General features: G+C 39.1%; 1 long non-coding RNA gene across 1 annotated transcript in view; it reads left to right on the top strand.

Annotated features, from left to right (window-relative positions):
* LOC132535403 (uncharacterized) overlaps positions 1–13781 on the top strand; it is a 417427-nt gene extending 403646 nt beyond the window's left edge. The window contains exons 2-3 of the long non-coding RNA XR_009547181.1: positions 6130–6140; positions 13708–13781. This is a non-coding gene — a long non-coding RNA (uncharacterized LOC132535403). The remainder of the gene's footprint in view (positions 1–6129; positions 6141–13707) is intronic.
* Positions 13782–27345: the final 13564 nt, after the last annotated feature.

Below are 27345 nucleotides of genomic sequence, written 5' to 3'. Positions count from 1 at the left end.
TGCCATTCGAGTCCTCAAATTGTAGAATGCAGGAAAAGCAGAAGGAAACAGAAAGGAAACAGCCAACCACAAGACTGTTCCAGACTGGAGAGGAAAAATGTAAAATAGCATCTGGATGTGATTTTTTTCCCCCCTCACCATATTTTCAGCTGCACGGATTTCAAGCTTTGAGGATGTGGTTATGTCATTTGTGATGAAACAGACCTGCCTGTTCCTGGTACCACTCCGTTGTATGACCTTGAAAGCTTGAGAGCCAGGCTCTATAAAGAATAGCATGCCAGGTAAAGATGGAGTAAAGGAAATGTGTCAGCTCAAAGAGAAAACACATATAATTCTCTGAGCATGGGCCTACCTCTGCTTTTTGGAGGGCAGTTAGAACTGGAAATTATTCAGCGACTTCCTCTGAATTGGGGACAATTTCCTACTGAAGCGGAGATCACATGCAGAGTGTCACCACTAATCTACATTAAACAAGTGCATTACTAAACAGAGTATTCATTTCTCTGTCTGAACCCAACCTTCAATGCATCACTAAACAGAGTATTCATTTCTCTGTCTGAACCCAACCTACAAGTTCACTGTGAATCTGTATAAATTCTTTAGTTTGGGATCAGGTTGCAAAGCCTCTTGCCCCACCTGCAGGAGAAAAGCTTCGCGTGTGGAGAGACAGGTCTCCCAGTGTCTCTCTGCCTCTCCCCCTCTGTCTCCTTCTCCCCTCTCAGTTTCTTTCTGTTAGTTTAGTAATAGCTAAATTAAAATTAAAAAACCAAATTCAGTTAGTTCAGTCTAACTGACATGGCTGAACATTAGCTTTCTACAGGGAAGAAAATACCTTCTTAAAATTTATATGAAATTTATCATTGTCCATGTTGAGGGTTTTCCAACTATTAACATGTTAGGCAGTACGTTGTCTCAAAGTGATCTAACAACCTGTTTTCTACTTAGAACCGTGAATCAGTGAACCAATAATAGATGAGCCAGAGAATGTTTTTGACTTGGTTATACTTTACAGCAACTGCAGAAAATTATGGGAAGTATTCTGTGAAGCATTTCCGTTAAATCTTGGTTGAATCTTCTCTAGTTAGACCCTTGGGTCAGAAATGCTTGCCCTGATGCCCCTGGCACAGCTTTGCTACTTGCTTGCATTTTGCCTGAGCTCTTGTGCACATAAGCAAACATCCCCGCCTAAGTGATTAGAAAGAGAACAATTATCTTCAAGCGTGGGTAACAAAAGATCAGAAGATCCTCTTGAGTCTTCAAACTGTTTCTGAGAAATTTATCATGTGTGAGACATAAACTTACAACCTGGGCTGGAAACTGAATGATACTGATTTTCCAGAAGATCCACTTCTGTGGGACGTTAAGAAAGTTTTTTTTTAAAATCTTTTTGACCAAAGATAACTCAGACAATCATTCACATTTTTCATACTTACTCCCTGTATACAGCACATAAAAATCAGACAGTGGCATTTTCAGGGACATGAACATTATAGTGACAGTTTTTCTGAGAAACAGTTTGCCCACTTAGGACAATGTATTTACGAATAAGCAAAAGAGAATGTTTTTACATTACTCCTAATTTAAGCAGGAATTCAACTCCTAGCTCAATTCCCAGGCAATTACTGTTCCTACTTTTAGCCTGTGAAATCACTCAGCAGGGTACATTACAGACAGGTAACACCAGTTCCCATCAAGGACAGGGACAGCACTGTGTCAGACAACATTGGGTAGCTAACAGATGGTGGTCCTACTCTCTACCTGAACTCCAAGTTCCATCTTCTGTGAAGAATGTGCGTGCTCCATGTGCATGTGATGTATTTACAAGCTGTCTTACCTCAAACCTAGTGATGGCTGGTATTTCACCAAAATAAACATATTTTTCTTTACATCTCCAGTTGACAATGTTATTTTATTTTCTATTTATTACTTGATCTGTTTCTTAGTAAAGCCATTATTCCAATTAAAAGAGGAGACACCTAACATTGGACTTCCTTGAGAGAGCAGAATAATTTCTGCCTCCAGTATCCAGAATAATTTCTGTCTGACCAATGGAAGAAAGATAGAGTGAGTTCAAAGCAACACAGTCAACATCAAAGACTCTCTGGGGTATAAACCTTTACAGAGAGAGACAGAGAGAGAGATCCAGACACATCCTAGAATGTATACAGCACAATGCACAACCAGAGAATTGTTATTTTATTACTACCTAGATTAAAAAACACACTTAAAATAGTAAATTGACTCAGTCTTCTAGGTTTTCTTAAAAATATCTCCTAGTTTATTTCCTACATGAGAGAGGGAGAGAAAACACAAGAGAGCATGGTAGTAGTGCAAGGGATCAGACCCAGCGCCTCCCACAGTATTCTGCCATCTTTTATTATTATTATTATTTATTTATTCCCTTTTGTTGCCCTTGTTTTATTGTTGTAGTTATTATTGTTGTTGCTATTGATGTTGTTGTTGTCGTTAGATAGGACAGAGAGAAATGGAGAAAGGGGGGGAAGACAGAGAAGGGGAGAGAAAGACAGACACCTGCAGACCTGCTTCACCGCCTGTGAAGCTACCCCCTGTAGGTGGGGAGCCTGGGGGCGGGAGGGGGGGTCCAACCTCCTTATGCGGTTCCTTGCGCTTTGCGCCACAGGTGCTTAACCCGCTGTGCTACTGTCCAACTCCCCCTGTATTCTGCCTTATAAGTTACCTCCTAAGTGAGCAAATTCTAGTCTTTCAAATGAATATAGCAAGAAAAAAATAAAGTTGAACTTGAATGTGCTCTTAGATTTAATTAAGCCTATTTTAAGGTTTAAAAAAAAGGATCACTTCCCTATTCTTAGTCCAACTAGTGGTACAAAAGAAAATCTTATACCCCCTGATTATTCATTTGCAATTTGCACCAACACAAAGACACTCACTCAGAACAAGGCTGAGTACCATAAACTGTTGATCAAAGAGACCTAATGATTCAGGTCTGGAGGCTAATGTCTGTAGTATTTTGCAAAGAGAAGTTCTGAGAGACATACCAAACCAGTGCCAACCAGCTGACAGCTTGATTGTATTTGAAAGGAGATTATTTGAAGCAGAAGAAATGTCCTGGTTCACAGCCAGTTTTTTTTTCCTCCCCCCCACCAAAATACAGACACACACCAGGCACTAGACTATAGTCTTATATACATAAGCACAGAAAGGTTGGCTGTTTCTGATGCAATCAGAGAGAATCAGATTAGAAGTACTCTGTTTAATCTGGGCTGACTTCCTGTATCAAGGAGGACAGAGTACATTTGGCTGTCTGTACTTTTATCAGCAATTTTTCCCCTTGGGTGCTTTGATTTGGCATGTATTTACACTATCTGATGGTCCTGAACTTTAGAATGTATCCCAGATTGAATTCATTTTGTACTCTTTTTGGCTTATTGTACTAATTCAGGATCACAGTTCACTATAATTAGCTACTAAGTATATAAATAAATAAACTTGCACACGTTGAGTCTTCTAAAGCACTTTAATATAAAATGTTTGGGCTCACTGTTGTTTTAGTCTGTCAAAACCTCTACTTGCATCCTTCCCCCTGACTGAGCAGGAAACAAACAGTCACAGAGATGTTTACAAGAGTCTCAAGAGAGTCTTCCAGACATCACTGGAAATGATGAAAATCCACACAGGACCATGGGATGTTTGTAGTCACCTTCACTGAAGTCCACATTGCCTACCGAGATGTCCAGAAGAGAGTAGGTATAGGAAAAAAAAAGCAGAGGGAGATAGAACTAATCACAACAACTGTTCCTCTGGTTACATTGTGTGAAAATGTGTGTGTGTGTCTGTGTGTGTGTGTTTGTGTCTGTGTGTGTGTCTGTCTGTCTGTGTGTGTCTGTGTGTGTGTCTGTGTGTGTCTGTCTGTGTGTGTGTCTGTGTGTCTGTGCGTGTCTGTGTGTGTGTCTGTGTGTGTGTCTCTGTGTGTGTGCGTGTCTGTGTGTGTCTGTGCGTGTGTCTGTGGGTGTCTGTGTGTGTGTCTGTGTGTGTGCGTGTCTGTGTGTGTCTGTGTGTGTCTCTGTGTGTCTGTGTGTGTGTGTGTGCGTGTCTGTGTGTGTCTGTGTGTGTGTCTCTGTGTGTGTCTGTGTGTGTGTCTGTGTGTGTGTGTCTCTGTGTGTGTCTCTGTGTGTCTGTCTGTGTGTGTGGGTCTGTGTGTGTCTCTGTGTCTGTCTGTGTGTGTGTGTCTGTGTGTGTGTGTGTGTGTGTGTGTGTGTGTGTGTGTATGGCGGGGGGATTGGTCTTTCTAGAGACTAGTAATTAGGACTGTCATGCATGACAGCTTCATTAAGGTCGGGGCTTTTATTAGGTATGAGGAAAAGAAGAACAGACACACTGTGTCTTCTAGACACAATACACATCCAGAAAAAAGCCCCAGGGCTGATAATTCCGCCCTCAGTTTGTTCATGACCCAGACACTGGAGCATCATTTTGTCCGTTTAAGGGGCCAACAGGCAGTCCTGTCCCCACCCTGTGATGGCAGAGGTGCCTTTTCACAGTCAGCCTGGTAACAAGCCAGTTTTGTTTTTGAACAACATTCAGCTGGTCCACAACTGACCTCCAGGATCTTTCTCTCCTCTCCCTGTCTTCTTGACTGCTTGGAAAGAATGATTCTTCTGTAGTTGGCATGCCAGCAGGGACTCCAGGACACCTGTGTTTATTTAATAAACTGATGCCTGCCAGTTACCTTTTTCTTTTTCTATTATGGATATATCTGAAAGGGGTTAATGGTGCCCGGTAGCACTATTACAATTAAGATTCTGCTGGTATTTTCATAACAAACCGGAGACTTCTGAAAGCAATCTGGAAATGTTTTGTTAACAATTAAGAATCTAGGACTCGAGATTATTATTTTTTTTAAGACACAGATGCAAAATATAGACTTTCGGTCCCATTTGAGATAATAACTTTGTTTTTTTTGTTTATTAAGAAAAAGTTTTTAAAAGGTCAGATAAGATAAGATACTTTTCTTACAGATATATGACTAAAGACAGTAGAATTTGTATCTTCGTGGTATCATAGATTCTTAGGACATATTCTCTCCACAGTTTCCAAGGGTGAATTCTTGGGTAACAGGATATTAAATGGGGTTTTCTATTGTTTTAGTAGTTTGGTTAATGCCCACCCAACAATGAAACTGATTGTTTTAAACTTCTGACAGATATTAAAGAAAGTAGTTATATCTATCTAGAAACTTAATGAATCCACTGCATCTGTAGGCCATTTTCCCCCTTTTGTTGCCCTTGTTGTTGTAGCCTTGTGGTTATTATTGTTATTGTTGATGTCATTCATTGTTGGATAGGACAGAGAGAAATGGAGAGAGGAGGGGAAGACAGAGAGGGGGGAGAGAACTATAGACATCTGCAGACCTGTGGGGGGGGGGCTGGGGGCTCGAACTGGGATCCTTAAGCCCGTCATTGCACTTTATGCCACATGCGCTTAACCTGCCGCACTACCACCCGACCCCCTAAATCAGTTTTAAAGTGATGCCACCCTATAGCTAACACCAGGCTTTCTGGATCTTCAGTTTCAAGCAGAGTCTTTTTCTCATTTTATTTTTACCATTTTATTTTTTTATTCATTTATTGGCTAGAGACAGAAACTGAAATGGAAGGCAGAGACAGAGAGGGAGGGAGAAAGAGGCACCTGCTTCACCAATTGTGAAACTTCTCTCCTGCCGGTGGGGACCAGAGGCTTGAACTAGGTCCTTGCGCACTGTAACATATGTGCTTAACTGAGTACACACCACCTGGCCCATCATAAGCAGAATCTTGATGCCAACCATAGCTCTTTTTTTTATTATTATATTTATTTGTTTATTTGCTAGAGACAGCCAGAAATCGAGAGGGAAGGGGGAAATAGGGAGAGTGACAGAGAGATACCTGTAGCACTGCTTCACCACTTGCAAAGCTTTCCCCCTGCAGGTGGGGACTGGGGGCTCGAACCTGGGTCCTTATGCACTGTAATACGTGCCCTCAACCAGCTGCGCCACCACCCGGACCCCCAGCCATAGTTCTTTAGCAACATTACCACAATCTAAACCATGGTGAGATTTCATGTTGTAAATATAGCCTAGATTCATGCCCAAAAAAAAAGGTGGTGGAGAAGTAGAATTAATAGTGAGGAAATGGATTTGAGTTTGAGTTTCTTTTCTACTACTTACTCTCCAATTACTTAACCTGGGCTATCACTTATTTTTCCAGATGAGGTGTTCTCACACAGACTTAATTTCATCCCTGCCAGGCTCTTTTGAGAGAGAGAGAGAGAGAGGAGACGGAGAAGGAGGAGGAAGAGAAAAAGCAGGTGGAGAAGAAGGAGAAGGAGGAAGAGGAGGAGGAGGAAGAGGTTCTACTCTTTAGTGGCTCTATTTTTTTTTGTTGTTGGATGTTAGGCAGATGCATAGATTCAGTCTATCACCTTTTTTTAAATTCTCTTCCTATTTAACAGGACAGAGAGAAACTGAGAGGGAAAGAGAGACAGAGGGAGAGAGAAAGACCCCTCCAGACCTGCCTCACTCCGTGTGAGGCGTGCTTGCTGCAGGTGGGGAGCCGGTGTTCAAACCCAAGTCTTTGCACATGGCAGTATGTGAGCTTAACCAGGCGCACCACCGCCCCCCCTCCAGTGCACCACTTTTTAAATTCATTCTTCAATATATTATATTTCTCTTGCTATGCAAACGTGGACTTTTTTTTTCAGATAATTTTGGTTTTAATTCTAATCTTGAATTTCTAAATTTTAAACTTTTTTCAATGGATTCCGAACAGACTTAATGTGAAACTTTTAGCACCGAATTACTTGAATTACTTGTGTGGCATGTCAAACCTTATTTTTTGACTTCAAGACTTAGTGTTCTTGAACTCCTCCTTTGAGATTTTAATTGACCTTCAGTTTAATTGACTTTCATTCAGTTACATAGCATTGTCACATAATGTTTAAAATTTCAAGTGTATTTTCCTCTCCAAAATATTTCAATATTAAAGATTCTGGGAAGATGTCTTCCTGTCATTTGTGTCAGTTTACGAAGTGTGAAGGAAGCATTAAGGACCCGATGTGTTGTAGTAAAACGTACAGGCTCATTCTCAATTTCATAGGACTGACATTTCATTACTGTAGTTTGCGATTGGTCTGAAACTTACCAAATGCAACAGCATTGTTCTAATGGGTGATGTATTCCAGCAGTGACAATTACTTAGAAAATTGCCCTTCATTTTTCTCACTCTGTGACAAGGCATGGATATCGGGTATTTAAATTATGTCACAGAGTTGTCACAAAATATTTTTTTATCTTTAGTTTGTCAAAATTACTTTATGTCCTATGTTTCATAAATCTCTAAGTTCTAAACCAATTCTGCAATTAAAATATATTTATCTCCTTCATAAATCAATTGCTTTTGTGATTTTTTTTTTTGAGAGATGCTTCTTAACATTTTGAGTTCATCTCTGAGAAAAACCTGTCTTATAGTGTCTCTGAAGCAACAAAAAAATTAAAAAAAAAAAAATCAAGGACCAATGACATATCTTAGCCCATCAGAGCACTAACTAACCTCCCAGAAGTTGCAGTTCACAGGTTTTACCCCAGCATTCCCTGTGCTAAGGGTGAACTTGCTCTGGTCCTTTCTCATTCTCCCTGCCTTCACAGTCTCTCTCTCTCTCATAACTAAAAAAAAATTAAAAAAAAATAATGCTTAACTTTTTTTTTTAATATTTATTTTATTTACTTATTCCCTTTTGTTGCACTTGTTGTTTTATTGTTGTAGTTATTATTGTTGTTGTCGTTGTTGGATAGGACAGAGAGAAATGGAGAGAGGAGGGGAAGACAGAGAGGGGGAGAGAAAGATAGACACCTGCAGACCTGCTTCACCGCCTGTGAAGCGACCCCTGCAGGTGGGGAGCCGGGGTTCGAACCAGGATCCTTATGCCGGTCCTTATGCTTTGTGCCATGTGCGCTTAACCCGCTGCGCTACAGTCCGACTCCCGCTTAACTTTTTTAAAGTAATGTTTTAGGGCTTTAGGGGGTCGGGTGGTAGCTTAGTGGGTTAAGCGGACATGGCATGAAGAAAACAAACTTAGAGAAAAACCTAGTTTTCACCTACAGGATTCAATCATTCTCAATATCCAAGAACCCTAATAAATAAGTACAACGAGTCTGGAAAGTCCAGATTGGCTAGAGCGCCCCTAATTTATATACATGAGGCCCTGGACTTGATCCCCAGAGCTGGGTATGCTCATACTCTTGTTCTAGTAAGTAGGTAGACCAGCAAGTATATCTTTAAAATCAGTACTTTTTAAGAAATTAGAAAAGGAAGGAGGCCCAGTTGTGGGATGGAGCCGTGCCTACCTCAGCAACCATCACAGACATTCCCTCCTCCTCCGCGGAAGGCTTATTCTAGCCACTTTGCCTACAAGCCCGCTGTCATCTGCCAGCGCAACTACAAGGAGAAGAATGGAAGACTGAATCTATAACTCAACGTGACAGAATTAAAGCAATCTATATTGTATAGCATATTAGATTGAAATGCTGTCCAGATTGAATTGATTATGTCTCTGCTGCTGCTTTCATTCCTACTGTGGCCACACTGGGGCCAGGACAGTACTTACAGAAAGGAAAGAAAACTTGTATTTTTTATGAATAACTACATAAAGTACAAGTGGATCTTAAATCTAGTGATGATTATGATGAGGATTAACTCTACTAACTGGACACATTAAACACTGGGGATGCTCTATTTAAAGTATGTGAATATGCTCATAAAATTTCTGTTTAAATTATGTGAATGTGCTCATTAAATAAAATATTATTTAAATCAAATATAGATTGAATTGCTGAAATCCAGACAGAAACAAATGAGAAATTCTTCATTTATTTATTTTGCAATTCTTTGGCAATCAGTGGTCTTAATTCCTCCTGACTGTGGGGCAGCATTCATAGTAGACTCCAAATTTTGGTTTTCACCGCCATCCTTAAAGCTGGTCTCCATTAATAGTAGAAGTCCAAGTCCTGCGATGGGTTCTACACTCTGTCCTTGGGAAAAGCATAAGAAATGAAAACCACGTCTCTTTCTTCTAGTAACAAAACCCAGTCTTGTGCACCATCTTCTTACAGTCATCAGTCAGATTTTTAAAAAAATATTTCATTATCTTTTATTTATTATTGGTTGTATAGAAACAGCCAGGAATTGAGAGGAATGGAGAGACAGAGAGACACCTGCAGCCCTGGCAAAGCTTCACCCCTGGCAAAGCTTTCCCCTTCAGTTGGGGGTGGGGGCTTGAATCTGGGTCCTTGAACATTGTAACATGTGCAGTCAACCATCACCTGACCCCTTAGTCAGAAATTTGTCATAAAGCTTATAGACTGAAAAGAAAGCACAGAAATTGTATATTTTACCTGAGCAACCAAGGGCTTAAAGTTTGTAGATTTTTTTTATTGACTAGTAGTTTCTTCTGTCTCTGATTATAAATCACTATAGATAAAATATAGAGAGATATATGCATTACAATCTATAGTATAATATAGTCTTAATCTATAGTAAATATAGAATGTAGTAACGTCTTTAGGATACTAGTTAATTTGTGGGGGCCAGGTGGTGGCGCACCTGGTTAAGTGTTCACATTACAGTGCACAAGGACCCAGCCTGCAGGTGGGGAGCTGGAGCTTGAACCCACGTCCCTGCGCTTGGTAATTTATGTGCTTAACCAAGTGAGCCAACTACCCCTCATCGTTTTATTTCTCAACATAGTTTACACCAGGATTCTGAATGCATTTTAATCAGCTAAGTTTTGAGTTACAAGGCAAATATATATTTCCCTATATTTCAACTACTTGCAAGGTATCTATCTATGGGCAGTACCCGCAACTCTCACTTAGACTTTGTAGGGTGACCTCTCCTTCATTGGATTTGCCAAAAATAGACACTCATTGCCACCTGCCATAAAAGCAAAGGAAAAGTGAGAAGGCTTATCAGGATGGGACATCATTCTGCAGGCTCTTTGCATCTGAGCCATATTGGACTTCTCTCCTGGGCAGATATCCATGGGACTAGTTCGGGTCATTGCAGAGATTCAGCTTTAGCTATTTCATGTGTCCAAGTGACTTCTCAAGAGAGGGCTTTCTTATTTTAGCGTTTCTAGAGAATTATTATTATTATTATTTTTGGAAACTCTGTCTTAACAGTGAGCAAAATGCATATGGGGTATGATGACTGAGGTCAAGAACATAAGAAACATACACAAACTCCTAAGGAATTGTGGGTATAGGAAGTTACTTAAACGAAGTCACTCTCTTTATCTGCTTGCCCTTCATCCGGTCATTTCCGCCTCCTCCCTGGGCTTTCAAAGCTGCTTCTCCCAGAGTCTTCACACGTTATAGCTGAACGCTAGTAGACTGTTCTTAATGACTGGCCCACACTACATGGCTAGCTGACCTTTCCTTATTTGCTTATTTTGTTGCCATAGTTTTTATGTACCTAACAAACCAGTGTCAAACCCCACAGCAAAAGCCCAGCAGATTTTCTCTATCTTTCCTTCTTTGTGGGGGAAAAAAAAAAAAGAAAGCTAGAACTTAAAAACTTGCTCTGAACTTGTGACTTTCTTCGTTCCTAACAATGTACATAAAATATTTATATGCCATTCTAAGACTAGCACATTTGATTCCTGCTACCTCATTTTACTCTATGCATCCAAAATAATTTCAACATCGGAGGGCACTTTGCTAGTTTATAGTAATTTTGGTATTAATACTGTGCTACACTTCTTTTTGCTCACAGATGATGTTTTGAATATTCTGTACTCTTTAAATTGAGGTGTGATCAAAGTGCATTCAGCTTTTTAGAAATAGCATCATTACTGTTTATTTACAATACAGTAGCAATTTATATTATATCCATTTATCCACAGTCTTACTAGCATTTAAGCCATCATTTATTTTCAACCGCACTGATGTTTGATGACATTAGCTCTAAGCCAGGCAATTCCCTTCTGCATAGAGCAATGGTCACCTTCACAAGGTTTGGATATGTAGCCTTATATTTTATTCTCATCTCTATCTAAAAGGAGATTTTTTTTTATCAGTCTCATCTAGTTTTATTTGCTCATTATTTCCCTGATTTACTTTCTACATACATTAGAATGTATACTACTTGCTACGAAACGCTATGTGACACTTCCTAGTTAATAAATTTTATACTGGAATAGGTTTATATTTACAGAAATATTGTAAAAGTAGTACAGAGGATTACCACCACTTCTCCCAGCTTTCTCTCTCTATAGCACTTTGTATTAATTATGGCATGCTTGTTATGTTTAGTAAATAAATATTCACACATAGCTATCAATTTCTGCCCCTTTTGTTTCAGAACCTCATCTGGTATGCCAAATGGAGAGAGGCTGATTGTGCTGATAGTTTATCTAACCACCTTTGCTTTTAATGACTTGAACAATCTTGAGAGATACTGGAACAAAAATAGCATTAAGTATGCAATAAACTCAGTGACTACCCCAATCAATACAAATAAGATTCATTTTATTTTGGGTCCTCTCATAATTCCACTACATTGAATCCCTCTTTTAAACCAAAACTGGTCTTTCTTTTTTCTTTTTCTTTCTTTCTTTTTTTTTTTTTTTTACCAGAGCACTGTTCAGCTATGGCTTATGGTGGTGTGGGTGATTGAACCTGGGACTTTGGAGCCTCAGGCATGAGAGTCTCTTTGCACAACCATTATGCTATCTACCCTCCCCATCAACTTTTTTTATTCAGGTGACTAAATCTGAAGTGCTACATCATATATATATATATATATATATATATATATATATATATGTGTGTGTGTGTGTGTGTGTGTGTGTGTGTATGTGTGTGTGTTTGTGTATATAAATATATATATAATATATTATATATAATACATATATATTCTCATGAGAAGAAAAGAAAGAGAAAGAAAAAGACTAGACAAGGCAAAATAAGAATGAAAAAAGTTACATTATGATGTTAACTATTGTATTTAAGCTTACTGCTCTCCGTGTGTGTGTGTGTGTGTGTGTGTGTGTGTGTGTGTGTGAATTTTATTCCACTCAAATACTGAGTATACAAGGTCAGGAAGTTCAATCCTGTCAGGCTCAATCTAAATAAAATAGATGGATGATAGTTTCATCTAATGATGAGGTTGGCTCAGGGTTTGAGTAAATTGAATCTATTTTGGCAAATCTCCTCTGGGTGATTGCATTGAGATTTAGCCGTGAGTGAGTAAGAGGGTTACAGAGAAGTGCGGAGTGGAGAGAGAAGGCATTTTCAGTGGATCTGCTCACCCTAGTTACATGAGCTAAATGACTGCAACAGCTCAGCAGTACTTCCTTAACAATAAGAAACAGAAGGGGCAGAGGCTGGGTAGCATAATGGTTATGCAAACAGACTCTCAGGTCTGAGGCTCCAGAGTCCCAGGCTTCTGTTGTCACCCCTTTCCTCCTCTCAGTCTTACTTCAGTGCTCACAGGTCTGCAGTTTCTATCATCCATTACCCAGGATTTTAGTGATATTATCATCATTGTGTATGTTGTAAATCTTCCATCTTAATATCTGTTACAAAGTATATTTGTCTTTATGTCCTTAAGAAATCAAAGCCAGGAATCGGGGTCCAAATGGGTTATATATACTTGTTATTAAATACATTTTTAAGGTCTGTTAAATGATGTTTGACATATGTCCTTGCTTACTAGTGAACATATTGTCAGTTAACCATCCCGTGGACTTCTGCCCATAGCTTTGTACTATGAAACGCCTTTTTTTTTTTCTTTTCCTCCCAGCAGATTGCTCTCTTTACCCTGTACTCACTGTGTTTTGATTTCAAAGTTTTTATATAAATATCTTCAGTCATGTTTCCTGAATTAAAATTATAAATGCCAGATTTTTTTTCCACTTGCTTTTCTTGCAAAGCTCCTATAAATTCCTATTGCCTTACTTTGATGTTTGGCAGGTTCTCTGAATGTCTTTCATCTGTTGTGTAAATGATGAACAGAATATGGGAGTAAGACTCAGAAGGGCTGGGTCTCAGTCAAATCCCCAAAAACAACTAGCTGTGTTTCCTTTTATCAACATCTTCACTCATTTTCTTTGTGTCTGAAGAGAACATGGCATTGCATGTGTGGGAACAATCTGATTTCCAAATTTCTTTTCCTAAGAATCATACACTGCAATATGGTTTTCACTTCTATTTGTCAAGAAAGGCAACTCAGGACTAGACTTAGTCATGTTCTTCCCAAGGATGTTCAGTTTAGGCTTTCTCTCCACATCCTTCCAAAGCTCAGGACAGCCATCTCTCCATTTCTGTTGCAATCTCTTTCATTCCCTTGCAGACTCTTGGAAATCTGTGGCTATTTATCTTAGTTCATCCATCCTCAAACACCCCAGCAGTAAGCACAATAGTTGTGCAGACTTCTTTTCCTCCCTTTCATATAGATATAGATATTCCCTAGCAGAGTGGGTCCTCGGTCCACACAATGCTGGTAAATTGTCACTCAAGAAACTCCACCCTTTTGAGCCCAGATCACCCAGAGCACCATCTGCATTTCGGTGAACAATGCAATCATGAGAGACCTCAGAATCTCAAACATGAACAGCTTTCATCACTATATCTTCCTGGTTTCATTCTCTGACTCTTAAACTTCATAAACTTTACAGAGAAACCTTCGTCAAAAGCTGGCCTTAGGTGCGGGTAGTTTGCATAATGGTTCTGCAAAGAGACTCTCATGCCTGAAGCTCCAAAGTCCCAGGTTCATCCCCCCCAACACCATCTAAACCATAAAGCTGATTATTGCTCCTCTAAAAGTAAAAATGGGGGGGGGGTGGTGGCGCAGAGTTAAGTGCACATGTAGCGAAGCACAAGGACGGGAGTAAGGACTCTGGTTCGAGGCCCTGTCTCCCCACCCTCAGGTGTGGGGGGGTGTCACTTCACAGGAAATGAAGCAGGTCTATAGTTGTATCCAATAGCAATAACAGCAGTAACAACAATAATAACAATAATGATAAAAAACAAGGGCAACAAAAGGGGAAAAAATGAATGAATGAATAAATAAATAAAAAGCTGGCGTTGAAAATGAAATCATGAATTGTTATGAAAGTGCAAAGTGGGGGGTCGGGCGGTAGCACAGTGGGTTAAGCGCACGTGGCTGAAGCACAAGGACCCCACTTGAGGATCCCGATTGTAGCTTCAAGGGCGGTGAAGCAGGTCTGTAGGTGTCTTTCTCTCCCCCTCTCTGTCTTCCCCTCTTCTCTCTATTTCTCTCTGTCCTGTCCAACAATAACATCATCAATGACAACAGTAATAATCACAACAACAATGAAACAGGGGCAGCAAAAGCAAAGAAAAAAAAAAAGCCTCCAGGAGCAGTGGATTCATGGTGCAGGCACCAAACCCCAGCAATAACCCTGGAGGCCAATAAAAAAAAGAAAGTGCAAAGTGTGGCCTGGTGATGGCACACACCCAGTTGAGTGCACAGCTTAGCTTCTTCTGGACCTGGGTTCAAGGCTCTGGGTCCTCTCCTGCAGGACAGATGCTCCGAGAGTCGAAGAGCAGGGACTCTCCCTCCCTATATCTCATTCCCCTATTGATTTGCTCTGCCTCTATAAGTAAATAAATTATTTTAGCAATAAATGGAGAATAAGAGTATATATAGCTTGCGAAGAAAACATGAAGAAATAAAAGAAAGATTAACCAGTGCCTTTTTAAATGGACTGTGGGGGTGGGTGGTGGCACACTTGGTTGAGCGCACATGTTATAAAATGTACAAGGACCCAGGTTCAAGTCCCCAGTCCCCTCCTTGAGGGGGAATGCTTTGTAAATGGTGTGGCAATACTGCGACTGTCTCTCTTTCTCTTTTCTTCACTGTCTCCCCCTATCCTCTCAATTTCTGGCTGCCTCTATCCAATAAAGATAATAAAAAATTTAAATAAGTAAATAGACTATGAAAGTTTTATATATATATATATATATATATATATATATATATATATATATAAACTTCCTTAATGCAGCCTAATTCCTTAACATTGTAGTTGGGATACAGTTCCTGCTCCTGAAACAGTAGAACAAGGTTCATTATCCATAAAAAAAAGTGTTGATACAATAAAGCGCCCCCCCAAATGAGCAATAATCTTACAAGCTAAGAGTGCACATCAACAAAGTCTTGCAGACAGAGGACTTCTGGGAGGCACTGATCTTAGACTCTTCACCCAAACAACAAATATCTACAACTATTAAGCTTAACAAAATTCACCAGCTGCAGCTGAGACATCGACAAAAACACCACAGCCTGCGGTGGGTGCTTATGTATGAGGTTGGGGCACGAAAGAGTGTAGGACTGAAAGCAAACACAAATAATTTAGAGCTCTATCAGAGGAAGGTGCCATTTGCCCTCTAAGAATAGTAGTTAAAGCCATACACAGTGCTGCTTGAGAGAGAAGGGAAGTTAAGACTTTTCAATCCATAACACTTGAGGCATTAGCCTACTGAATTATAAGTAAGGACATATCCAAAAAATAAGGGAGTATTTGTGGCCAAAAGAAGACTGGTAAAAAATAAAGGTAATTTGTGACAGCTGGTGGTGGCTAACCAGTAAAGTGAGCCCTGCTACTATGAACATAGCTTCAGCCCAGAAGCAAACCCTTAAGGCTTGCTTTCAGATTTAAATAAAATGAATAATCATATATACACACCACAAAGAGCACAAAACAGCTCAAGGAAACAACAACAACAAACTTAACCCCAGCCCCCACTTCTCCAGCATGCCAAAGAGACCACCACACCAACTACTGAGCAGCAATAATCAGCAAAATAAATGTGTAAACAGAACTATAGCAGAAGCAAACAAACACACCAAACCAGAGAGAAGTAAAACAGAAGGACTCCAAGAAAATACAAACATTTCTCTAATAAGAGAAATACAACAGAAAGCTCATTCTGAGGACTCTTCAAGAATCTCAGCATACTATGGAAAAGCATATTCAAGAGTTAAAGGAATAGTTCACCAAGGATTCAATAAACACAGAAGAGCTTCAAAAACAGTTCTCTAAGAAACTAGAAAAAATGAATGAAGAACTTCAGTCAGAGTTTTCTATGAATTTAGAAAACATGAAAGTAGAATTCCAGTCAGAATTCACTAAGAAAGGAAACACTTCAAACAGAATTGCAGGGAATAAAAGACCTTTTGAGAGCAGTACAAGCTCAGGTAGAAGGCTTAGGAAGGAGATGCATTCATGCAGAAGAAAGAATATGTAATACAGAAGATATAAGGAGCCCGCTCTTTCAAATTAAAGATGAGGGAGAGGAAAGGTTTAGAAAGAACAAAGTGACTCTCTATGAAATTGCAAACTCCATCAAAAGGTTAAATCTAAGACTGATAGGAGTTTCTGAGGAAGAGGGCAGGGTGAGAGGAACAGAGACCGACCATATTCAGGGAAATTTTAACAGCATTTTTCTCGTGCAGGCAATCCTCCAAACATATTCAAAAGGCAGAGAATATATCCAAGGGCATGCATGTCAATGACCAAGACTGGAGGCACATCATTGTAAAACTATCAAAACTCCACTTTCTATCCCTATTCTCAACTCTTCTCAAACAACCCACTCCCATGTTATCTATCAAACTCAAGCAAAAATTAAGGAAGTCATTAAGGACTCCTAGGAACATAAGTAGAATAGGCTTCCTGGCTTCTTTCCGCCCTATTACCCTTACTCTCAAATGCTCTATTCCTACCTTTCGGTTCCTGCTCATTAATCATTATGTCCTGCTTTATATCTTACCGCTTTTCATCTACCAAGTTCCAGATGCTATCATGATTCCATCCTGATATCCCTGAGCAGATGACTTCACCAGTGTGGCCAGAAACCTCCCCTCTCCAGAGCCCTACCCAACTAGGGGAAGATAGAAACAGGTTGGGGCCATGGAGAAACCTGCCAATCTCCATGTCCAGTGGAGAAACAATTACAGAATAAAGAACTTTCACCCTCTGTACCCCAAACAGAATTTTGGTCCATATTACTCAAAAGGGAGAAATATGAAGGGAAGAGCTCTGAACTCCAATGCCATCAAGACCCAGAGAGAGAAGAGGGATAAAGGGAGGACACTTAGAAGTATTAAAAGGTGTAGGTGTGACTTAAAAAGGAAGAGAAGGCCATAGAAAAGATATATGGACATAAACATATATATGTATATATGTATATAAATATGGACAGATAGTGATGGAAATAATAGTCATCCCATTTCTGTAACCTTGGGAGTACTGTTACATCTTCCAATGGAGTGAGTGGGGAGAAAGTGGTGGGAACTGTATGGCCCCGTTATCTTGTAGTTTTCTAAATTAATATGAAGTCACTAAAACAAAACGACAACAAGAACAGGCATCTCCCTTTCTTAATCTTATTTAGTTTCTCTTGACATTGACAAATTGAAGGATTAAGTATCTAATGACAGTGGTTCTGCGATGATTTAGAAAGACAGGAGGGCACAAAGTCAGAACTTAAGGCATGGCATGTAAATGACAGCTACTTTAAGATAGCAAATGAAAAACAAAAACACAGTCAACATTTGATTTGATTTTTCAATAGTTTACTTCAATGAGAAACCAACCTGAACATCACCCAGTTTTGGTTTGTGGTGATGCTGTGGATTGGTAACCTAGGACCTCTAAGCTCCAAGCATGATTTTTATTTTTTATTTTTTTGCATGACCATAATGGTATTTCCCCAGATGCCAGTCAAGATTTTCTTTTAGTTTAATTAACACTTAATTTGAATCTCAAGTCTCAGTTTTTCTATTCCTCACTGTACTGGCTATGTCTACAGTTCAGTTTCATGAGGGAACTTATAGTGAACATGGTATCAGACCAGTCGAACGCTCCTCATATGGACAGATATTGAGAAATGTGACTCGGACTTAGAGAGCCACTGGGGCTTCACTGATCCACATTCACATTTTTAGATCGAAAAGGGGAAATAGAAGGGTGGTATGTCACACATTTTGCCATGAGTGAGGACCTGGGTTTTCATTCTTGGTCACCATATGGATGTACTATACAAAAGGAAAATTTCATTAGCAGTGGAAAACAATGTCATGCTATCTCTCAAATTTTTATCTCTCTTGCTTTCTCTGTCTCTCATCCTCTACCTGAAAGAAAAAACAAACAAACAAAAAATACCAGGAGAGGTAGAGAGAGTTGTACAGAAAGGATATTCCTGTGCAAATCCTCATGGCAAAAAAAAAGATGTTAAAAATCACCTTTAGTCAGTAGACACCAGCCTAGAAATATTGTGACATAACTCTAAATGAATAATGAGAAAATCTGGAACAAAAAAATATAATAAATTTCTCCACTTTTCATCAGACAGGACTTCTAATTTTGCTATAAAAGGAAAACACTATTTAAACTATGAAGCAATAAGACCTGAGAATTGTTTCCACTGTACTACACAATTAAAAAAAAAAAGTATGTTACATTTCCTTTCTCATCCCAGAACAGGGAAATTGAAATGGAAAATCAATTTGCACTCTGAAATTTCAAAGACAACCCAAGATACACTGCGTCTTAATTTCTCTATAAGTCCCCCAAACTCAGATAATAGTCAAAGTATATGCAAGTACTGATAGCTTCTATGACATACAAAAATAATCTTGGAAATCCTTCCTACCCCCAGAGAATTTCCTCTGACACAAAGAGTTTTCATTTCTGGCCTCTCCTGGCCTGTCTGCCCTATCTTTACAAACCTAAACTGATACACACACACACACACACACACACACACACACACACACACACACACACACACACACCTACAAATAATGGTGCTTATGTTAGTTGACTCACATCTTTAATTGAAATCTCCACTCTTTCCTGTTAACCATAGCAGGACCACCCACAATGCTTGTTCAATTCCAGAAGTTTCCTGCTCACTTAAGCAGGATCCTGGAGGCAGAATTCTTGGGGGATTAGCAGGCTAAAGCATCCTTTCACCATGAATTTCAAATCATTTTGCACATTTTAATTCATTCTTGGGAAACCATAAAGAGGAAGTTAACTGTTATGCCGATTTTTGAGAAAGTTCCCCTTAAATAGGAAGTGATTCAAGTCTATTGGGTATTTTTTAATACATGCATACCGAATCAAAATTGAGGCATTTTAAAAGATTAAATGTTTGATTTTTAATCTAAAAGAGTACCCTTTTTTAAAAAAAAGTTATCATAAAGTTCTCCAACAAGGTTGTAATGAACCATTTTAAATAAAGCACAAGTTTTTACAAATAAACATTTTATTTAAATTCCTCTTGGTACAAGCTAGAGAAGAAAGCCAGAAGGCAGCCCAGATCTGTCTATGATTAAAATCTAAAATTGATATTTTGTCATGTGGCTGAGAACATGAAGGTCATTAAGATCCTTTCCTTATATGTATGAGAGAATCCAACATGCTGTAAATATCAGTGAAATGTGGTGCATTTGTTTTATCCTGAGAATCCGTATATCCAAGTGAAACGAAATAACAAGGAACTGTATTTTGGTAGATAATAATATATCCTGAGGTCAAACTAGCCACCACACTTTTTCTCTCAGGCATTAGAATTTTTATTTAACAGATAAAGATGCGACCTTAGGAATATTAGACTATGCACATTAATATCTCAAATGGAGACTCCAGCGCTGTGCCTTTATAAGGTCTTGAGCCTGTCAACTTCCAGGCACTGACCAAAAGCAGCCCAAATCCAATTTATTTGAAAGTTAAATGTCCTTAAGAAGTGGCCCACTCTAAAATGACCTCTCTGCTTTCTGATAGTTTAACTTGGGCGGGGGGGGGGGGGGGACATATAAACACTCGACAAAGGAGAATGATAAAAACAATTTTATTTAAATGTATTTTTGCTATGATCTGAAAACATTCAAAAGGAGGAAGAGACATTGGGATTTTTTATAATATTTATTTATTCATTTTCCCTTTTTTTCCCGTCCTTGTTTCATTGTTGCAGTTATTATTGTTGTGGGTGTTGATGTAGTACTTGTTGGATAGGACAGAGAGAAATGGAAAGAGGAGAGGAAGGCAGAGAAGGGGAGAGAAAGATAGACACCTGCAGACCTGCTTCACTGCATGTGAAGCGACCCCCCTGCAGGTGGGGACTTGAACCAGGATCCTTATGTTGGTCCTTGTGCTTTGCGCCATCTGCACTTAACCAGCTGCGCTACCTCCCGACTCCCGAAATTTGGATTTTTATGTAGTCCCAATTTTTCTCTTTCAATTCAGGGAAATTTAGGTTTTCAAATAGTTTTCTTTGTAATACCTTCTTTTACAAAATACTTTATATAAATTTATTTATTTGATTGAGACAGAGAGAAATTCAGAGGAAATGAGAGGGTACAAAGAGAGACACCTGCAACACTGCTCTACTGCTCACGAGTAGAATGAAGCTTCATCCCTGCAGATGACCAGGGACTTGAAGTAGAGTCCTTGTGCGCAGTAATGCCTGTGTTCTCTCAGGTCCAACACCACCTGGACACATTATGACTTCTTTATTGAGCATGAGGTGATGGAATGTCACGGTAATGAGGTATAAAATGGACTCTCTTACAGACACCTAGCCTACACAGAATTGTGGTAGTTATATAAAATTTTATAGATACAGAGAAGCAGAGAGAGAGAGAGAGAGAGTGAGAGATTGGAACACCAAAGCTTTTTTGCAGTGTGGCCAATCATTTTGTCAGTGCACAAACTTGCTTAAATTCTGGTTTCACACTACACCAGGCTTTCTGAGAATTTACTAGACCTCTGTGTCTTCTATTTGTCATCCTCGGGGTAGAAATGAAAGGCATAGTAACCGTATTTCAGCATTAATGGGAGAATTAATTACTGTAGGAATGTTAAGAATCTGAATGAGTTCTTGTATACATACTCGCCATTTTCATCAAGGCTAACAAGTAGTTTTAGATTCTGGCCTCTCCAGAGAAAATAGTTGTGTTATCAAATTCCAACCACAAACAGATAAAGCTGAAAAGAGAAATATCATCTGTTTCCAGTTTATGTATTTCCTTAGTGTTAAAAAAGATGGACTAATTTTCTCAGTAGAATATGTGGAACAATTTCAAGTTCTTTTCAAATTATGTAAATCGTGCTGAAAGTGGATTACAACTGTAAGGAATGTCTATTTTTATGCGATTCTATTTAGATTATTACTCAGAAGCGTGTGAATGATCTCATTTAAGTCCAGGGGAGTATCTGTACTCCTGACAGAGAGGAATGCTGTGTGTGAAGAATGGGTCAGCCCACATTTAGTGTGAAAGCAGTCCAGGCTGTTCATTGAGCCAGTGGCTAGAATTATCCTCAAATGGATCAAATTAACTTCATCCGGCAGGATGTCAGTCACTGCTGGAATGCCCATGTTTGTATATATTATGCCGCCTTTGGAAGCCAGAACTTGTGTCCATGTGGTCCCATCCACATCAGACAAGACTCTGGGTCCATCTCTCTCTTCATACCAGCATGAACTCACTCACCAACCTTTGTTTGAACTTCCCTGCACAGCCAAGCACATTTTTAATGCAATCTGTCGTATTTAAGACCAATTTGTGTTTCATTTCACAATCTTGCCATTTAACACAAGCCTATCAGGAGGGACTTGGGAGGAGCAGGAGCGAGTGGGAATAAATGAATTTAAAGTTTAAATAACATTTATTCCAGTCACTAAGGATGGGTTTTCTGTTCCAGAAACATCAGGAGAAACAACAAGCAAACAACTTCAGTTAGCACTCTTTCTAGCTGCCATCGAAAACCAACAGTGAAAGCTAGCAATCCCTTTTTTAATAACAAGAATCATTTGTTCTTTCAACAAAATATAACTGGGAGAAAAAGGGCCATTTCTATTTCCAAGAAGTAGTGTTTTCATTTCAAAGCTCCCCAGTAGTGCATTTTTACAAACTTGGCTACGACAGATCATATGTGAAGACAACTTTCTTGTCAAATAAGAGGGTGACATGTCTCAGGCATTGCCATAATTTTTATTTTATTTTTTTTAAAAAAGGATTTTTGGCATACCACAGTACAACTTCCATTAGCCCAATCACAAAAAAAGATAAATCTTAGTAGGACAATTATTTCTGGGAGTTCAGCTGGCCATAAGTAAATTCTTTCCCTGGATTCAGCAAATTTTTTAGTTATCTGCTAGGAACATTAAGTTCTTCAATGTAGAGCAGCTTGGGGATGGGGAGAGGCAGGAGAGGAGGACATTCTCTCTTTCCTATTCAAATGTCCTTCAAATTTATGGTGTTTGGAAAGACTTTTTTTGGAATAATCATCACTTGTTTCCGAAGTGCTTCTGGAAATTTGACTCCCAATCAAACCCAAGTTGTGTAGGCTAAAAACATCATAAAAATATAAAACTTTGGATTTAAATGGCACTACGTGAACGGAACTCAAGTTGAATTCTTCTGCTGGGTAAAGATTATGTGTAGCGGACACAGCACACCATAGAAAACACAGTGAGGGATAGGCTCCTTCTCTCTGTGATTTCTAGAAGTGTAGGACATTTCACAGTAGTTATTAAATCACTGAACTCTGGAAAGTGTGTTAAGGCGAGATGTCCGCCTAAGCATGAACTTTGTTTGTACAAAGTAAATGTTAACGCAAGGGCAAATATTTTTGTTGAGCACCTACTATGTAACAAGTATTTTAATGGTGTCAAAAGACAGACTCCTGCTTCTATTAGGCACAGACTGATGAAGTGCTCTGAGAAAGAAATAGCCAGCACCCCTGTTAAGACTTTCTGATGCCTGTAAGATGATTTTATTCTGGGTAAAGCAGTACTTGGAAAGGCAGGCACGAGGGAGAAATAAACCAATATACTGAAATGAATTTCACCTTCAGGTGAAGAAAGGGCAGTTACGGAGAACTTACAAGGATTGTACACTTTCATTTCTTTTTTTTTTTAATATTTATTTACTATTGGACAGAGAGAAATTGGAGAGAGACAGAGAGACACCTGCAACTCTGCTTCACCACTTGGGAACTTTTTCCTCCTGCATGTGTAGACCAGAGGCTTGAACCTGGGCCCTTGCACAGTGGGATGTGTGCGTTTAACCAGGTGTGCTACCATCTGGCCTTCTCCCCTGCAACACTCTTTCTTTCTTTCTTTCTTTCTTTCTTTCTTTTTTTTTTTTAACTAGGGCACTATTATTATGATGGTGTGGGAGACTGAACCTGAAACCTTGGAGTCTCTGGGATTAGAGACTGTCTGCATAACCATTATGCTATCTCTCCAACTTGACGTGTCTATTTCTTATTCTGAAGCTATTCTAAACTGCTGAATCCTGCCAAGATCACATACACACACGTACTAAAATAACGCAAGTTATTTTCTTGTATTTATAGACTCATTAAAACAGAGAGAGAGGGAAAAAAAAAAAAAGCAATTTAAGTCCAACAAGCCCAGAACATTCTGAGGGGCTGCCAGGCAGCAATTACTCCCAAGAAACTGTCCATGTGCAATCCGAGTCTACTCACAATGTTGCCAAAATAAGCCTGAAAACATGGTATGGTTTAGAAATTACTGGAGCAAATAAGACTGTCAGAGTAGAAAGGAAATGTCTCACCATTGTGTTGTAAATAAAACAATGCAGGTTCTTAGGGACTAGTTTGAAAGACTATGGTATGGTAAGTGTGTGTCAGCTGGAGCCTTCTGGTTCCAGTTGACAGACTCACAAAAAGGTCACTCACTCAATAGGTTTCCTTTGGTGTGGAATTTGCCTCCAGGGGTATCACTTGGGCTCAGTGCCTACACTAAGAATCTTCTGCTAGGGGCCAGGAGGTGGCGCACCTGGTTAAGCGCACACATTACAGTGCACAAGGACCCACGTTCAAGCCCCTGGTCCCCACCTGCAGGGGGAAAGCTTCATGAGTGGTGAAGCAGGGCTGCAGGCGTCTCTCTGTCCCTCTCCCTCTCCTCTCAATTTCTCTCTGTCTCTATCCAATAATAAAGAAATAAATTAAAAAAAAAAGAATCTACTGCTAATAAAGATAATTAAAAACACATTTCAACTAGACTTCTTGTGTTCATCCCTAAGGAGATAAACATAGAGAGAGGTCACTGGAATTCTGAGTATTTATGTCCTTATTTGACAAATGCTACTTCTCAAATCTATAAAAAGACAGTGCATGCTCAAGATAATGATTGGTATACTTATTTTCACCTTTTCCCAGACACTTTTTTTTTTCTTTATAAACTCCTATATATTTCCAAAGGAAACATTTTTGGGGACCCTAGTGGCCACTTACCTGGTAGAGTTACATTTTACAAGGTGACAGTGAGGGAAGATCCCTGAAGTGTCCAGCCGTGAGTCCCCACCTGGAGGAGGAGGAGAGCTTCATGAGTGGGGGAGTGGAGCTGCAGGTGTCTCCTCTTTACCCCACCCACCCACCCACCACTTCCAGTATCGATTCCTCTCTGTGTCTATCCAACACAGAAAACCTTTTTTTTGCCTTCAGGATTATTGCTGGGGCTCAGTGCCTGCTGCACTAGGAATCCACCGCTCTTGAATAGTCATTATTTTTTCCCAATTATTGGATAGGAAAGAAAGAACCCTAAATGCTTTATTCTTGTTTATTTTCTGCACAGTGCTTTTGTCCGTTAACTAAATGAGTTGACTCATTAAAGTTCTTCATTAAGTAGAAGTCAGTGCTGAAATTTTTAAGAGCTAGATTCATCTAAGTACAGTGCATTGTTTTACACTTTTCAAATATAAAGAAATAGTGCATTGGAAAACTATGTTGATGAATGAATTTTTTTCTTATTTCCTGAAGGCCAAAAATTTAATTTAATTTCAAAGATTATGTGTAACATAACCACACAGCTAATAATAATTTCCATGGCTTATAAAAGAAAAAAAAATGGAGTGACAAAATTCATAAAGGAGGGAAATAAGCTACTTAAAAAAAAAACAACTCTCCTTTTACTCTTTAATTTTACTCTATGGTTAGATAGCTAACATATGTCATCAGCTTCAGAAGTGAAGACTAAACCTACAAGAACTCTCCTGTGTTTCTAGCTGTTCCTTAATGGTAAAAATAGTTTCTATGAGTCCTCAAGTTTATTTATTCTTGAGAATTATAAAATTTTTTATTGATTTCTCTTTAAAAGAAAAAAAGAACACTCTGTCTGTAATAGCATTTTTGCTAATGGGGTTCTTCACACTAATTCCATGGACACAAGGAGAAGAATGAAATGGAAATGATTTCTGATAGCAATTTGTAGCTCCTTGTGAAATCTCTTGGCAGGGATGTGCATGCTAGAATCCCATAAACAGAGTTAAAAGCTATATTGTATTCATATCCAGTGGGACTAACATAATGTATTAGCCAATTATAAAGGTAGAGAGCATGCTTTAGTTGGCAACTAAGAATCACACAAAATCAGAGAGGTGCGTTTTAGGCCATCTTTTCTAGACTAATGGGTGCTAGATTTAGCAAATCACTTGAAAATAGTAATAACTGAATGTTGAAAGCATGCTAATCTAAATCACCCTTTTAAGCTTGGGTTACCATTAAGTGTATCACATTGTAAGTTTCAATGCCCTGTGGTTTCTCAGTGATTAAAGAAAGAAAATGCTTAAAATCAATAGGGCCGTACCGGTCCCATTATGATTCTGATCCATGACTAAATACTCTGAGAGCATCCAAATAGAATAAAAACCCTGGCCACAGTCATCTGTTTGCTTATGGTAATGTTATATACAGGTCTAAAGCGGATATGACTTGACGCACCTAAGTGGGAAATATGCAAAGACACAACCAAACATTTAACAAACTCACTTCACAAAGGATAATACCCCTTGTCATATCTGAGGACATGCACTCAATTTGCATTGGCCCCAACTTTGACTGGAAAATGTGCTGAAGGTAAAGAGGTCCTTCCTTCCTTCCTTCCTTCCTTCCTTCCTTCCTTCCTTCCTTCCTTCCTTCCTTCCTTCCTTTCTCAAGCACTCTCTCACAGAGAGTTTCTACCCACTCTTCCTGTCTGGGCAGCATTGATTCCTGTCTGCCACATTTGATTCTCCTGAGACTGGGGGTATAGGACTTGGCTCCTGTAGGACAGAATATATCCTTGACCATGGGTCGGGCACTGGCATTTAGCATGGAAATTGAAATGATAGGTGTCACTTGTGAAAAAGAGCGTTTATTGCACCAAAGTAAAAGACTGTGGTGGGCGGAGGGGAGAATACAGGTCCAAAAAGTATTTATTATTATATGGAAAACTGAGAAATGTAACGTGTGTACAAACTATTGTATTTACTGTCAAATGCAAAACATTAATTCCCCAATAAAGAAACTAAAAAAAAAATTAAATTAAATAAAAAAAAAAAACGCTGCCTACTTTGCCATCTGGAAAGAAAACTTTTCCCCATTAATTCCAGATATGCAAAATCTTGACTCTGGGTTCTACAGAATGGACAAAGAGGAGATCAATTGAAAGCCGTTTCCAACCTTCCACACACAAAGCACGAGTGGAAAAAAAAGTTTTTTTTTTTTTTTTCTGAATTAAGCCAATGATTTAGAATTGCTTCTTGTCATCATATAACCTATCTGGAAGGAGTCATTTAGTTATATGAGATCATTCAACTCGAAGCAGGACAGTCCAGGTTGTGATGCGGTGCTTATAACCTTGGGCTTCAAAGCATTAGGTTCCAGGTTCAAAGTCTGTGATTGCATTCGCCAGATTGATACACAAGTAATCTACTTTTCTTTCTCTGTTTGATACATATATTATTTTATTTAGTCCCTTTTGTTGGTCTTGTTGTTTTATTGTTGTAGTTATTATTGTTGTTGTCATTGTTGGATAGGACAGAGAGAAATGGAGAGAGGAGGGGAAAACAGAGAGGGGAGAGAAAGACAGACACCTGCAGACCTGCTTCACTGCTTGTGAAGCAACTCCCCTGCAGGTGGGGAGCCACAGTTTGAACCAGGATCCTTACTCTGATCTTTGAAAGTAAATCTTAGAAACATTGTGAAAGCCTCTCAGCTTCACCCTCCCTCCCTTTTGGATTGTATTTAACTCTAAAGTTTTGCTCTGTTTTTATGTCAGAACTAGGTCATCATAATTACCATGTGTAATTTTGTTAATAGTAGCCTGTGAACTCTTGTAAACATTTACTTATTTGTCATCACTAGGGATTCACCACTTTAGGTTGACTCTTTCAACTAGAAAGTGGGGTTGAGGAGGAAAAGGTAGACATCAAAATTTCTCTAGTGAAGTGGAGGTTGGGTTCTAACCTGGGTTGAATGCGTGAAAAAGCAGATGCACTACCATAGAGA

This window comes from Erinaceus europaeus, chromosome 22, assembly GCF_950295315.1.
Source record: "Erinaceus europaeus chromosome 22, mEriEur2.1, whole genome shotgun sequence".
Taxonomy (NCBI): domain Eukaryota; kingdom Metazoa; phylum Chordata; class Mammalia; order Eulipotyphla; family Erinaceidae; genus Erinaceus; species Erinaceus europaeus.
This window is presented reverse-complemented; position numbering and strand designations above follow the sequence as displayed.